Below are 15,103 nucleotides of genomic sequence, written 5' to 3'. Positions count from 1 at the left end.
ATTCTGCCAACTCCTCTATAGAGAGGGAATATCACATAAACCGTTAACAGAACGCTATTTCCCTTCTTGGAGTGACTCATAGTTAATATTAATACTAGGTAACATTTGTTTAACATTTAATATGAACCAGGGACTTTTCCTATGGTAGAGAAAGCTGAAGTCGGGGAAGTAAGTTACCCAAGTTTCATGGAGCTATGTAATGGAGGAGCCAGGATGCATACATGGGGGGACGACCTCCTGGCTCTCAGCTTCTGGGAACTGGCCCTGGCTATTACTTAGTTTGCTAATAGCTTATGTTTTGGATGGTTTGTCTCTTCCAGTTGCTTATGCCAGGAGTATATCCTGGTGTTCTGGAAGGAACTCTGAGCTTAATGGAAAATTAATTGTAATATATTAGTTGATATGAGAGATATAACTTATTGTAATAGCTTGACAAAGTGTGTTTAACTAAAGAGTGCCCTCTCTTTGTTCTTCTGAGTTACAGAGGAGATGGTTAAAAAAAAAAAGCCCAAGAGACCATGTAGGGGGAAATTTAGAGAATAAATTTAAAAAAAAATTGTACTGTATCAAGTTCAGTAGTGTAACGTAGTTATACACGTGGCTATTTAAAAGGAGCCCCTCCCTGTTACAAGCAGAAAGATAATGCTGTATGACTTTTTTTTAAGTAGAGAAGGTGTCTTAACTTTTTCTCTTCTTAGGGCCCCTTTTGAAAGTCTGAGTGCCCTGTACTGGTTACTGCAAACAGGAGAAATGTTTTCAAAAGCCACAGAGACATATTTGAAAATTAGTTCCACTGTCTAAGGGTCGTTTTTGGAAAATAGTGCAGATACTCTTCAAAGCATGGGTGCTAGTATCCTCCATGCCCTTAGTGATCACCATGTGCTCTATTTAGATCATGGAGACATGATGGATGTTTTGGTTTTATTTGCCCCTCCCTGGAACAGCACCGTACAGTAAGGAAACTTGTTCAGGTATGACCACAAATGCCCTTAATAGAGTAAGAAGCTGTACTAAGGGCCATGGATGGAGCAGGTCCAGATATCCCTCAGATATCTAGGACAGTAGCTTTTCTGTAGGACAGGCAGTTGGTGGTGTTAATTGCTGAGTAGACTCTTTAACCTTGAAGCAACTGGTGGTGTTTTTTTTTTTTTTTTTTTTTGCGGTACGCGGGCCTCTCACTGTTGTGGCCTCTCCCGTTGCGGAGCACAGGCTCCGGATGCACAGACTCAGCGGCCATGGCTCATGGGCCCAGCCACTCTGCGGCATGTGGGATCTTCCCGGACCGGGGCACGAACCCGTGTCCCCTGCATCGGCAGGTGGACTCTCAACCACTGCGCCACCAGGGAAGCCCCTGGTGGTGGTTTTATAAAAATCTTAACTTTGCCATGGATCTGTTCAGGTGATCATCTGTCCCTAGACAAACTCATACCCAAAACCTGGGTAGGAGCATAAGCATGTGTCCTGTGTCTAAAGCGTCCTAGAGGAGGTCACAAAGTCACCCACTTTTACCCATCATCTGTATCATTATCTACCAAACTTATAAGAACCATTGTTTTCTTAGATAAAGTCCTTTAATGGGAAAACAGCTCAGAAAAAAATAACTACATAGTTGAAGAGAGTAAAATTGAACTGTACCAAAGCGTGCAGTTCTGTGGGTGGAATTTCTAATTTTATTTATTTATTTATTTATGGCCGCACCTTGTGGCATGCGGGATCTTAGTTCCCCAACCAGGGATCAAACCCATGCCCCCTGCAGTGGAAGCATGGAATCTTTTTTTTGTTTGTTTTAAATATTTATTTATTTATTTGGCTCTGCCAGGTCTTAGCTGCGGCATCTTTAGTGGCGGCGTGCAGGATCTAGTTCCCTGACCGGGGATCGAACCCTGGTCCCCTGCACTGGGAGTGCGGAGTCTTTAACCATTGGACCACCAGGAAAGTCCCATGGAATTTCTAATTTTCGAGCCACAGGGACTGTCTTCAGCCTGAGCTATAGTGCCCAGCCATCTGAGCTGCTCCCTCAGACCAGTCTGTCTCAAAGACAAGTCCTTTACATGTTTCTTCAATCTTCCTCTTAATTTTTTGAAGAGAAGTCTGCCTGGGCTACCCTCAGGAGCGCTGCAGAAAGTGAAGGTGAATTGGGTTAAGGTCTCTTTGTGGGTGCAGTGACATCCACTTGGGAACAGGACATTGAATTTGAGAACACACTCCACATGAGAGCCAGGGAGGAGAGGGAGCTTTAGAGCATTGTCGGAGGAGGTAAATGTGTGAAGGTTATGCCTGGTGGAGGAATCCTCTATTATCCTGAAAAGAAAATCACCGCTCCCAAGACAGATTGCATTAAAATGTGAAAAAGCACATTGTGTAGATCACATAAAATAGCACCCATTTAAGAACGCAGAACTGTATCCTTGCGCTTGTGTGGAAGTTCTCACCGTTCTTTCCATCTTCTCCCGTGGCTTTGCCTCTCATTAGTAATTTTGGAGGCGGAGCAGTGAAGTGGGATATTGAAGAACAGATTTCAGATGTCCCTGAAATTTCTCCCCACCCCTTGGCTGACTCAAATGTTTGAATCCCTGACCCAGTCTTTCTCTGACCAGTGGCTGTAGCTTGTTAATAATGAATGAACATCACCCATAGGTCCTGAAATGAGCAAGTGTTAAATGTTATGTGATTATTAAGGGAAAAACAAGATAATCTAGTCGGTGGGTTTAATTAGGTTGTGATTGCCCAATTGCTGCTTCATGATAATTATATTCATAACCCCGTTTCTAGACGTCAACTACAATTAACAAAATTGACCCCAGCACAGGTAAGTGTTAGCGATCTTCTCTGAAGCAGCTTCTGAACGGTGAATTTCCGATGTTCCCAGTACATTCCTCCTGGTCCTTTGTCCCTTCTTGCCAACTTCCCATCATCTTTTCCCTCATTTTAGTAAAAAAGTTGGTGTCAACATCATCTTGTCTGTGACCACGCACATATTATATGGCTCGTATTGATGTCTACAGAAAAATAAATTTTCAAGTTTTTGAGTCAAATATGGCTGAAAAACATTAATAAGTCAGCACACGGGAATCTTGAAGCATAAAAAATGGAAAATTGGCTAGATTTTTTTTTCTCAGCCCATGATACCCGTTCAGTAGATTTAATGTGATTCATTTGAATAGATCTTTTACTTTATAAGGCATAGTCTTAAAATGAAAAAGAGAGTCATCTGTGTTTAAGATGCTGCCTTATCAGCATGATCATTAAGGTCTGAGGAGTACAGAGCGAGGGCTTTTAATTTTATAGGATCCCCCCTTCTTGTCCAAATTCCTGACATTTACCGCTAGTGTATTCCAAGAGGAAAAGAGCGTTTCACTGCTGTAGGACATCCTTTACTGTTATCTCTTAAATGAAGTCAGTGGTTTCTAGGAAGTATAAACAACCTGTATCAGAAGTGGGTATGTCAGTGTGACACTGAATCACTGGGCCACATTGTCACTTCCCAGCCATCCCTTTCTGACATGCAGTTATATGGGAAAGTAACGCAGTTAAAATCTGCACACCATGGTGGAACTTCATTGCATTGAACTGTTTGAACAATTAGGAACTCAGCTGCCATGTCTATGGGTATATGGGGGTATGTGTATGTATTTATGTAGAAGTATGTAAATATATTTTACATAGATAGATAGGCAGACAGACAGGATATTCTTGCTGGGGAGAAGGCACTTACTTTTCCTGAAGAATCAGGAATGCAAATTTCTCAGAATTTCTGTGTGAGCATGCAGTTCTTTGTGCTTGGGTCTTTAAGGAAGTGGTGTGTAGTGGGTGGAGCACTCTTTGGGTGTTGCACAAGCACAGGATGAAATTTGTCTCTGTTCCTTCCTAGCTGTGTGACCTTGAATAAGTCACTTAACCTCTCTGTTCCCTTGATTTCCTACCCAATAAAATGGGGATAATAATATGAATCTGTAGAACTGACATAAGGGCTAAAAAGTATTATGTGTATAGGGGTTCTGGTTCATAATGGGCACTGGAAAAATGATAGTGTCTTTCTTCCTCAGGGATAGAGAAACTGAGGTAGAGGTCTGCTCTGTGGGCTCTACCAGGTGTGAATTGTCTTGTCCTTCTTCTTACACTCGGTGTTTGGATTAATTTTGTGCCTTGTCTGTCTTATGTGATGAGTAGTCCTCGTTGCTGTTGCCCGTTCACAGGTAGACTTTTCCAGATTGTGAGCCTCTGGTCTGGCTGGCTATGGACTCTGCAGCACTCCACATTTGCATGTGCGTTCAGAAGGACCACCCAAGGATGATGCCATGTCCTCTTGGAGAAGTGCACTTACTATCCCACCCTGCAGAAATATTCCCTGCAGTGTTATGGGAACAATTTTTAATCAGTATGAACTTCTTCAAGCATTTTGGAAGAAAGATGTCATTATTGTTCCTCTTGTTTGGCGTTATTCTGGCAAAAATGCTTTGTCTAGGAACACTGTATTTGTTCAGTGAAAATACTGGCCTGTGCTATTTCACATAAACGTTGGTTGCCTCTTTATGACTTCACTCTGATACGTAGCTCTGAGCCAGCTTGAGGGCTGTCCTGTGTCCTTGCTTTGGTCTTCTCTGTGCAAATGTTTATTTTAATAGTCCATGTCCACTTGGTCTTACTAAGGTACTGTAATATCAGATGCTTAGAGATCTCATGGGTAAGGAGGCTAATTTTAGAGTGCCTTCAGGGTAGGTGATATTTCAAAATGTGGACGGGAGTTGATAGGGCCTAACAGGACTTACCTAGCCTGGTCTGTGCTGAGTCAGAGGAACATTCATTGGTGCCTCCTGACAGCGTGCTGGTGATGGTGGTGGCGAAGATGAAGAACACGTAAGTGGTTCTTGGGTAGCACAGCAGTGATTTTTTTCACCTTTCAAAGCAGATTACCCATGGTGCCTTATTTATTTATTTTTACGTTTTGAACATTTCCAGAGAGACAAGGGTGTAGTGGAAATTTTTTTTTTTTTAATTCTTAAAAAAATTTATAGTCGCCACTTAAAATTGTGTGCAGCGATAATCGAGGAGGAGAGAAAAAGTGACCAGGTATTTATTTACTGTGTTCCGCTCTCTAGGATGCTCTCAAATGAGAGACTTTTAAAAAAATATATTAATTTATTTATCTATTTTTGGCTGCATCGGGTCTTTGTTGCTGGGGCGAGCTTTCTCTAGTTGCGGCGAGCGGGGGCTACTCTTCGTTGCGGTGGCTTCTCTTGTTGCAGAACACGGGCTCAGTAGTTGTGGCTTGTGGGATTCAGTAGTAGTGGCTCGTGGGCTCTAGAGCTCAGGCACAGTAGTTGTGGCTCACGGGCTCTAGAGCGCAGGCTCAGTAGTTGTGGCACACGGGCTCAGTAGTAGTGGCTCACGGGCTCTAGAGTGCAGGCTCAGTAGTTGTGGCACGTGGGCTCAGTAGTTGTGTGTGGTTCACGGGCTCTAGAGCGCAGGCTCAGTAGTTGTGGCACACAAGCTTAGTTGCTCCATGGCATGTGGGATCTTCCCGGACCAGGGCTCGACCCGTGTCCCCTGCATTGGCAGGCAGATTCTCAACCACTGTGCCACCAGGGAAGCCCCTCAAATGAGAGATTTTTGATGTCAAAGCGTGGACGCCAAAATGAAAGAAATGGAGGTTTAAGCTGTGGGTGCGGTCTTGGTTATAATCATGTGGAATGCCCTCAGTAAAATAAAAAGTGTGGGAGGAAAGAGGAGGGTCTGAAACTAGAACTTCCTAGCTGCCAGAAAACCTCTGGAAGTGGAAAGATTTTTCCATTTTCCTTGAGACCTTAGGGAGGGTTAGATTTGGGGATGCCACCTTCACCTGTGTTCAGTTCTTTCCAAGTTGCAGAATCCTTACTTATCTGTGACAGCCAGGTTGTGGAAAAGTGACTGGCTTCACTTGGGGTCAAGTTCCTAATTTGCTCCTGGCCTCCAGTTTATCTTTAGAGTGAAATCCCCTCTCTGGTGAAGGCTCAGAGGCATAATGTATGTAAAACACCCAGCACCTTGCCAGGTACTCGATGAACGGTCGCTCTGCAGTTCATTTGCAACGATCAGTTGCTGACCATCCACTGCCTCGTGCGCAGGTGGCTTGCTCCTTGACATTTAGCCGCCTCCTGGCTTTGCTCTCCTAGTTAGTAGTTGTGGGATGATGATAGAGTTGGAAAGAATTTAGTGTCTTCACTCTCATAAAACGTGTTTTATAGATGCTGTTATATTAAGAAATGAGTGCCCATTCATCTCCATTCATCAAACATTTATTGAGGGCCCTCTGAGCCCCTGGCACGCCTGCAGTGTGTCTAGGGGGTTGAACCCCGGGAGATGGGATCCTCTACCAGTTGTGTTAGGTTCTTTGTTTTGGTAATTGGAGTGATTATGATGGAGATGGCTGTCCTTAACCACATTTAAATGAGCCCGAGGGTGGTGAACCCTTGGCTCGAGGCAGTGGGCCACGGATTCCTATTTAGATGCATGTATTTCTGCGTCTTTGTGTGTATATATTTACAGTATAACTTGCGGACCGTGTAGTTAATGCTGCTGGGGTGCGGAATCTGGCAGATCATTTAAATATTTACTCTTGGTGTGAAGTCGAGTTTCCAGTTATTTTTAGGTCATTTTCATCTTAGCAACCCCATTGGAGATGAACCAGACACACTGCTGTAAACTGTCCCCACATTTTGATAGAATTTAATAAAGTCAAGTTGAATGGTTTGGTCCCAAGAGGCAAACAGACCATCTGGTTAGCAGAAGGGTTAGGTGGAGTATTGCATGGCTGCTGAGAGGGCCACAAACCAGCCCCGACCGACGCACTGGTAATATGTCCAGTTGCTGAATGCATTAAGCATTGAAATGGTGCTTTCAAGTCTGCCGAGCCAGCAGTTCTGTTACCACCGCTGTGACGCAGGAGATAATTCAGCTGGGCAAGCGGCAGCATGGGGGTGGATCTACAGTACAGGATGTGTAATGTCAACATGAAGGATTGGAGCTGGCAGAAGGAAGGGAAGCACTCATTTCATGCCAGTGCAGGAAGCCTAGAGAGATGCTTCCCGCCTCCCCCCCCCACTCACCCCCGCTTTGCATCTTGTCCTCTTCTGGAGCTTTCCCATGATGTGCTAAATGATTACCTTGTGCATGGTCCATGGCAAAACTTCAGCAGATTTTCTGCCTCTTTTGGAACCTGTCAGCATAAACGGAGTGAACCATATTTCCCACACGTGTAGGGCGGGCAAAGGCAGGAGTTAGTGGCCCAGCCTGGGAAGAGGAGAAAGGGCTTCGTTAGGCTGGAGCATCTTTGCGCTTGAGATGGAATCCCATTGTACGTCCCTTTGTGTTCAGCTTTGAGACCGGCCATCCGTTCAAAGGCTGCAATCATCTCGGAACATTGTGCTGCAGCTGTAGTCAGGAGAAAGCTGCAGAATGGTTCCAGTGATTCTGCAGAAGCTCGGCAATTACATAATTGCTGTGTAACTGGAGAGAGCCATCAGGGTTGCTTAGTTCTCCTGGAAAGAAAGCTCCTACAATTCGAAGGGGAGATTGTTTTCCCTTGTTAAACCTGAAAGCTGATGAGCGAGTACGTCAAGCCACTAGGCTGGAATGGGGTCCTCTCACGGGCCTGAGAGGGCACGAAATTCACAAGTACACTTGGCTGGACACTCAGTGGACTTCGCAGCTGTGTTGAGAGAGAGAGAGAGAGAGAGGAAGTCACTGACTCTTGGAAAAGTGGCTTCTCATATCAGCTGAACTTGTTTCTAGTATCTGGGAGTCCGTTCTGTATGCATTTGAAGCATGGAGTATTCCAATCTTCCGTTCCTAGGAACGGGACCCGCGGAGTTGCGCTTGATCTCCAAGAGCCCTCGCAATTTCTGCTGCCTGCTCGGAAGGATTTCACAGCCGCTCCTGAATGAATGCTCCCGGATGCAGATCAGCAGAAGTGCCGAGAGGCCTGGCTCTCATAAGCTCTTCCTAAATGCTGCAGCATTTCGGGGTGGGTGTCAGCCCCTGGTGCAGCGCCTCAGCAGCCCTTGGGGCTGGAGCAGGCTGGACAGTTTGTCTGGGAAGACCTCACAGCACAGGAATGAATTCCTTCTTTCAGCCACCTTACCACTTGTTTTCCCCAGTGGAGAAAATTTTGAGGTGGAGTTGGTTAGATGCAGGCTCGAGGGCTGCATTAAACCAGTCAGAAGCCCAGGCTCCAGATTTCATCAGATACGGAGCAGTCACCTAAAATTAGCCACACCTCCTAACCCAAGTGAGGGCTTTATGTTTATTTATGTTAAGTAGCTCTAAATTTCACCAAGCCTGCCTTTCTGGGCTCCGTTTTGTGGGACTGGTGAGTAGAAAGAGTGGTTGTCAGAGCCACAGTTTTATTAATGGCAGAAGTTGGGCCTTTCATAACTGTGGTACTCATCTGCATTTTTCTGTGTTAGTGTGTAGTCAGAACTTCTGTATACGGGAAAATTGTATATTGTGTCTACTTTGTGAATTAAAAAGGAGCAGCCAGCAGGCAATATTAGGACTTGGACTTCCAAAATGGATTAGGTCCACAGATTTCCTGGAGCTTTTTACCTTTTAGACCTCTGCTTTACTCTGTACCCCCTGGGTTTAATGCTGAGGTTGACAGATGCAAAGAGTGTCTTTGAGAGGTTCGAGTCCTCTGAAACGTTACTGGTGGGTTTTCAAGGAGCCAGCCTGTTGCAGCCCCGAGCTATTATTTTGGAGTAGCCTGGAAGGGTATAGGATCACCCATGGTGACCCTTGCCTGCGTCATTCCAGGCAGGCCTTGGCATGCTGCAGCACATGGGTAAGGGCAAGGGCAATTGGCAGGATGACCCGCTGAGTTCATCTTGCTTCGTATCTCAGGAACCAGCCTGACCTTTTTCCATCATCAGTGTTTGGGCACTTTGAGAAACACTGGACCCTCTTTGAAGGGTCCTGGAGATTGTATTGGGAGTCGTGTGCTCTCGTATCAAGAAGGAACACTTGACTCTCATGCAGAGACTGCATCTAAGGGAACCCTTTGCTATCAGAGTTGGGAGGCCCGTGAAGACCTTGGCAGTGAGGGCCACGGTATGTAGTGGAAAGAACATAGACCTCAGAGCCAGTGAGTAGCTGTGTGACCTTGAGTGAATGATTTAATCTCTGATCCTCAACTTCCTGATAGGGAAAAAAAAAAAACTCCACTTTGTAAACTTCTTGTGGGGAATAAAATAAGATCACAGATGTGAATCTCTGGTGCAGAGCCTGATATGTTGTAGGCACATGAAAAATACGAATTCCCTTTTCTCCCATCCTTCAGTTTTTATAAAACACTTATTATAGGCAGGGCACTGTTAAACAGTGATTAGGAGTCCGAATACACTTGAGTCCACTTGAAATGCCTGTGAGGGGGCTCCTTGAAGCTTGTCCTGGTGGGATTGATAAACGTTTAACTTCTTGGCTTTAGGGGGCTGAGCAGTATCTTTTATTATATGGTGACTTTTAAGAGCCAGTGAGCTTCCTCAATGAAACACGACCCCAAAATCTGGTAAAGGGGAAGAAAAGTACCTTAACCTCTGTGTGCAGTATCTTGAGCCTTCTGTAATGGATTATTTATTAAATTCCTTAGATGAGGTTCTGGTGTTTTTGTTTTGACTATGGTTATACAACTAACTCCCTGCAAAGAGAAACCTGATGTTTCCCAAGAATATCCCTGATGGGAGAGATTTGGGTATCCAGAATCCAAAAGACTGCACAATATGGATGACTCTTACGACTCTTACAGGCTTTTCTTTGACCTCTAGCCCACAGTGCCATTCCTTAGGTTGGTGCTCAAGGAAGCCTTGTTGACTGTTTTCAGGGGAAAAGACCTTACTTAGTTAAAATTTAGCCAAATCAACTTGGAAGGCCAACCACTGGTTTGGCTCATGGTCAGTTACTGAATGGAACTAGCTCGAAGCTGTGGAAAGGCAGGTGTGGGGTTTCCCTTGTTCATCTCTGTATGTCAGTGCCTTGCTGAGTGCCTGGGGCAGAGGTACATAATCAATAAGTATGGGTTGGGTTGAGGTAGTTAATCAAGCCTAGCACTTTTTAAAAGGTCATGTTGCTCCTGAATATCTGTTCCCCAAACACACCTAGATTTCTGAAATCGGACATCTCAGACATTTCCGAAATAAAAAATCTCTTAGTTCCTTTCAAGCAGCGGTGGCTACTGCAACCCTCCTAGACATCCAGCATTCAACTTTATTAAGTGGAGATTTGGCACTGACATTTTCATTGAAAAATGAGTTCATGTTAATCAAGGGAAACCGCCCAACTCTACAGTCTATATGAAATATGTTTTGGAAGTAAGTATGTCTAGATTGCAGTCAAGGTTGAAGAAGCCAAGGAGAGTTTGATTGTTGGTGGTTTCTGAAGAATACTAATTTGAGCACGACCGTGTACCGGTAGGATCCTGAATGACTCTTCAGGCCATTGTAAAGTTAGATTTTGTAGAATTGAGTCTGAAACACTGGAGAGGAAACGTTCAAACTCAGCAATACTCAAGGATTCAAGGCCGGTGGTTCTGGAGGAAACTCATCCGTAGTTTTATACGACAAAAGAAGACAGATATTTTCCCAAGACTTTATTTGGCTTATCAAGTCTAAATGGATCATGGCATGTATTTCATGGTGGTATGGGAGCTCAAGGAATACAGACAAGTTACAGAGAGAAAAGATGAGTATGTAGTGTCTCCTATCAGTTTAACAGAATTGGAAGAACGAAGCAGTAGAGCCAGGACACTAGTCGTACACTTTGAAGATGGTCAAGCAGTTTCAGAAAACATGTTTCCTCACCTTTGCCTTTGGTTCTTGAGCATCTCAGTGGAATGATTTAGACTGTTGAAAGTCTGGTGTGTGCAGAAACCTTCTAGGTATGAGGTGACTGCAGCGTTAAAGAAACCCATGGATCCTGTTAGCTCCAACCTCCCTGAAGGACATATTCTGAAGAACCAGCTCATTAAGCAAGCTTTTGAAGGGTGTGCGCTGCAGAGCAGTTTCCTGTTATTTGGTTAATGGTTGACCTAGTTCTATTGCCATATGCTTCCTGGAACGCATTCTGATATAAAGTATGTGTTAAAGTGAGACTAGGAGAATAGCAGGAAAGTCAAAGCCTTTCTGAAGCCGGGACCATGTGAATGTTAGCCTAGTGAGGGCAGAAGAGTGTATGGACCGAAGATGAAAAGACTTTTCTCTTCATGGTCCTGTTTACTAATTCCAATTTTAATCTTCACATTGCATCCCAGCCGATTCTCAGGAGTTGCGTTTTCCCAGGGTGCCTTGTACAGAAGCCCTGCACCTGTGTCCTTAGTTATTTCTTGCGTGGGCTAGGCTAAGCGTGACGTTGAAGTAGGCTGAGTAAAGTTGTTACTTCGAGGAAAGACGCTATTCGATGTGGCTAAGAACAGGTGATTTTGTTTTTGTATTATTATTTTTGTCATTATTATTTTTGTATTGCCAACAAGGGTTAGTCAATCTTTTGGTCTGAAATCTGGATGGGGTCCAGGGTCTAAGTCTGAGGCTCCTTTGATATATTTATCATTTTACCTGGGATCAGCGGCCTTGGCTTGTTCATTTAGGTGGATAAGGGAGCCCACACAACCACGGGGGCTGCTGAGCAAACTTTGCACCAGACACGGTGTTTGTTTTAACAGCTTCAGAATGTGAAGAATCTGTGGGTCTCGTATGCTAATCGCTGGATATTTGGGTGGTGGAGGAGGAGGCTCTTCTGTTCTCTTCATTGCTCAGAAAGCAAATGTTTGAGGAACCACAAGTGTGGAGAATCAGGTGCGATGGCGGGGACAGTTCCTTTTGAATTTGTTTCTTTTAAAAATCACCCTAACTGTGGTATAGGGTAGTGATACCTCACCTGGGTGGATCTTCAGAATCAGTCTGAGAACTTGGAAACAAAAAGAAGGTTATTAAAAACCGATTTTTTAGCTTCTACCATGGGGAGAGGGATTTAGTAGGTCTGGGGTGGGACCCTGTAATGTGTGTTCTTAGAAGTCAGATTGAGGAACCACTGGTCTTGGAAATTCAGTATCATTAGGCTGGCAAGGGGGAAAGAAGCAGCCGCTGGTGCTTTACTGTCTCACATGCAGGAAGTAGGAAAAGGAAAAGAGATGCTGTCAGAACTTGATATTTGTAGCTGCTAATAATTTGAGCTATGGAATAGGCTTTTGTCTTTTCTTCCCTAGGAATTCAGTACCTCCAGGGCACCTTAAGGGTATAGTACACCAAGTGATACAGGTTTGGGAAGTGTCATCTTAGTGGCAGGCTACTTACTGTGTGTTTCACCACCACCACCATCCCCCAATGCCCCGTCCCCTCCCTCTCACCATGGAGGCCATGTTAGCAGTATATCTGTCATTCATCAATTAAATAGGATGCATTTTTTTTTTTCATATTATACCTTTGGCAGAAACAAAGGGATGTGACATTGTGTTGATTTCTATATACAAAGAGATTGCTTCTTTTTTTTTTTTTTTTCTATTAACAATAAAGAGATGAACTTGTTGACTGAGGACTTGCTCCATATGGCTGCCTGCCTGTCCTGTTTTGAAGCTGTTTCTTCTGATATTGGGCCACAGCTCACTGACCCATTTGTTAATCAGAATGACCTTGACTACAGGATCACCCTGATCTGGGGTCTAATAATGTGCCTGATAAGTGATAGATCTTGAGTGCTCTTAGTGAACGAATGAATGAATGAACCAGCTAAGTAAACATTGCCCCCAAGAGATAAGATGTAGCTTGGAGGGAAGAAGATTCCGTATCAGAGCGATGTCGTGTGGTCAATGAAAGCTTTTTAGGATATTTTCTGCATTAATCTCAGCAAAAAGGAAGATGTCACGGTTGCAAAATTTGATAGATCAGACACTTTGGCTTCCTGAGAAAAAGCAGGGCAATTATTTCTTTTTAAAAATTTTATTGAAATATAGTTGATTAACTATATTTGTTGTGTTAATTTCTGCTGTACAGCAAAGTGACTCAGTTATACATATATATATTCTTTTTCATATTCTTTTCCATTATGGTTTATCACGGGATATTGAATATAGTTCCCTGTGCTATACAGTAGGACCCTGTCGCTCAGGGAAATGATTTCTTTTTTTACGTGTTGTTTGTCCCCAAAACAACAATCACCACTACTGCCACGAAAAACCTTCCACACATAAAAGAGTGGCTACAGAACAAATATCGTTAAGGATGTTTGATGTTCTTTCTCCATTCTTCCTCCAAACTTTAAAGGTCCCATAGGGAGTGAGAAGAATGTTGTTTTAGAAGCAGCAGAGAAGAAACAATTGAATAGAAAGAAGAAAGTTGAGGAAATGTCTCTTCTTGACAGTCACTTGTTAGGAACCGAAAACAGTGGTCATGGCCTCAGAACTCATGGTCATGTCCTTGGCATGCTTAGAAGCTCCAAGAATGGAAGAAAGTCTCTTCAAAGTTATTTTGAGGAGTTGGACACTACCTACCAGGCTTCTACCGCTTACCCAAGTTAAGAGGTTGAAGTGCCTCCAAGGCTTTAAGTAGCAGCTGAACATGTGATCTTGTTAACCCCGAGATGTTGCTGAGCAGTGACTCAGATCACTGTGGCAAGCGATCCTGGCCTGTTCCAGCTGCCCCAGCAGAAATCAGCATGAGGTCACCCTTTAGGCATATGGTACAGAGCTCATGCCCCCATCAGGACTTTAGATCCAGGACAACTTGAATTGGCTCTCCTGCACGTGGGACTGATGTTGAGGACCGCTTGGTGCTTTGGACTTATCTGATTCCTAACCATTTCCAGTTCTTTCCTCCATCCCGTACCCCGTCCCCTCACATACATCACCTGGAGAGAAGGGGAAGATGCCAGAGAGAGTCATGAGTCCTCATAATGCTTTGCTCTTTGGATGTTTCCTCATCGAGATAGACGGAGGCTTGTGTTTTCCACAGGAGAAGGTAAAGTATGCTCAAGGTCACCTAACAAATGTGTGATGCCTGTTTGGAATCAAATAACAGACTTGAACCGTTTGTCTTTTACTAAATGATAATCAAGAGGTGCCTCATACCCAAGAAGCTGGTGTGTTGGCTTTCACAAGAGAGAAGGTGGCCGTGTCACGACTCATGGAACATCTCTGATTTCGTACAAAAGCAGATGGGGGTGTGCGGTGGCAAGAAGGTGGCTCAAGTGGTTGCCTCCCTTGAAACTTTCCTGCCTTTTCATGACTCCACTATGTTTATGTAAATCTGGGATTATTTTGAAGCTTGAAACGTCTTTCTGTTCAGCTGAGTGAATGTGTGCCTGTTTTGAAAGTTGATAATGACTCAAGGGTATCCAGCTCTCAGGATTCAAGCCACTGCATGTTGGCAATGATACTGGATCCCAGTTTTATAAATAAAATGCTGGGGGTGCCGCCTGCAGGATCCAGACATAGTCTGTGAGCACATTCTAAATCTTGACCCATGGGTACACGGCCAGTGTCAACTACAAAAAAACCAGAAAGAGCTAGGGTCCAAAAGGTAAGGAGTTCCTATCTTCTGAAGTGAATGTCAAGTCACTGGTGATATTCAAATAAATGACCTCTCAGGATAGAAGGGACCTATGAAATCATCCTGGCCAACTCCTTCATTTTGCATCTCTGGAAAGGCTACGGTGATTTGTCCAAAGTCCACAATGTAAAAAGTTAGTTAAGAAGCCTGAAATGGAATTTCAGTTTCCTGTCTTGGCCATCAATGCTTATTCTACTACAACAGTGCTGGCAAATAGCTTCTAGTTCTTGTGCCAATTTTGATTGATTGGTGGAGACGGTCTGGAGCCCCGCTTGGAGGGGTCTGTGCCTTGTCTAGGTGTGTTGGGAAAGAGCGTGGAGATGGGAGAAGGCTGCGGGAGACGGGAAATCCTTGGTGGGGGGGGTGTTTCCCCATAGTTGTAATTATGTGTTTTAAAGTCACAGACTCACTCCCTCCCAAACACCTTGGTGTTCATGAGGTCTTCCTATTTCCAAATGGTTTAAACCAAAGGAGAGGGTATTTAGTTGGGAGGAAACTCACTCATGGAGCAGCTTTTCCAAGTGACTTATCCAAGG

At 44.2% G+C, this 15,103-nt stretch overlaps 1 protein-coding gene across 16 annotated transcripts in view; it reads left to right on the top strand.

The window, feature by feature from the left end:
* ZNF462 (zinc finger protein 462) overlaps nucleotides 1-15,103 on the top strand; it is a 143,499-nt gene that overhangs the window by 12,580 nt on the left and 115,816 nt on the right. The window contains exon 1 of one of the 16 annotated variants that reach the window (XM_059073387.2): nucleotides 13,483-13,976. The exons of the other annotated variants lie outside the window; for them this stretch is intronic. The gene's annotated coding sequence lies outside the window, so the exon portion shown is untranslated. Of the gene's footprint in view, nucleotides 1-13,482; nucleotides 13,977-15,103 lie in introns of those variants that run through there. 16 annotated transcript variants of the gene reach the window in all.

The sequence above is a fragment of the Kogia breviceps genome, chromosome 8 (assembly GCF_026419965.1).
Source record: "Kogia breviceps isolate mKogBre1 chromosome 8, mKogBre1 haplotype 1, whole genome shotgun sequence".
Taxonomy (NCBI): Eukaryota; Metazoa; Chordata; class Mammalia; order Artiodactyla; family Physeteridae; genus Kogia; species Kogia breviceps.
The sequence above is the reverse complement of the archived record's forward strand: the minus strand, read 5'-3'. Positions and strand labels throughout refer to the sequence as shown.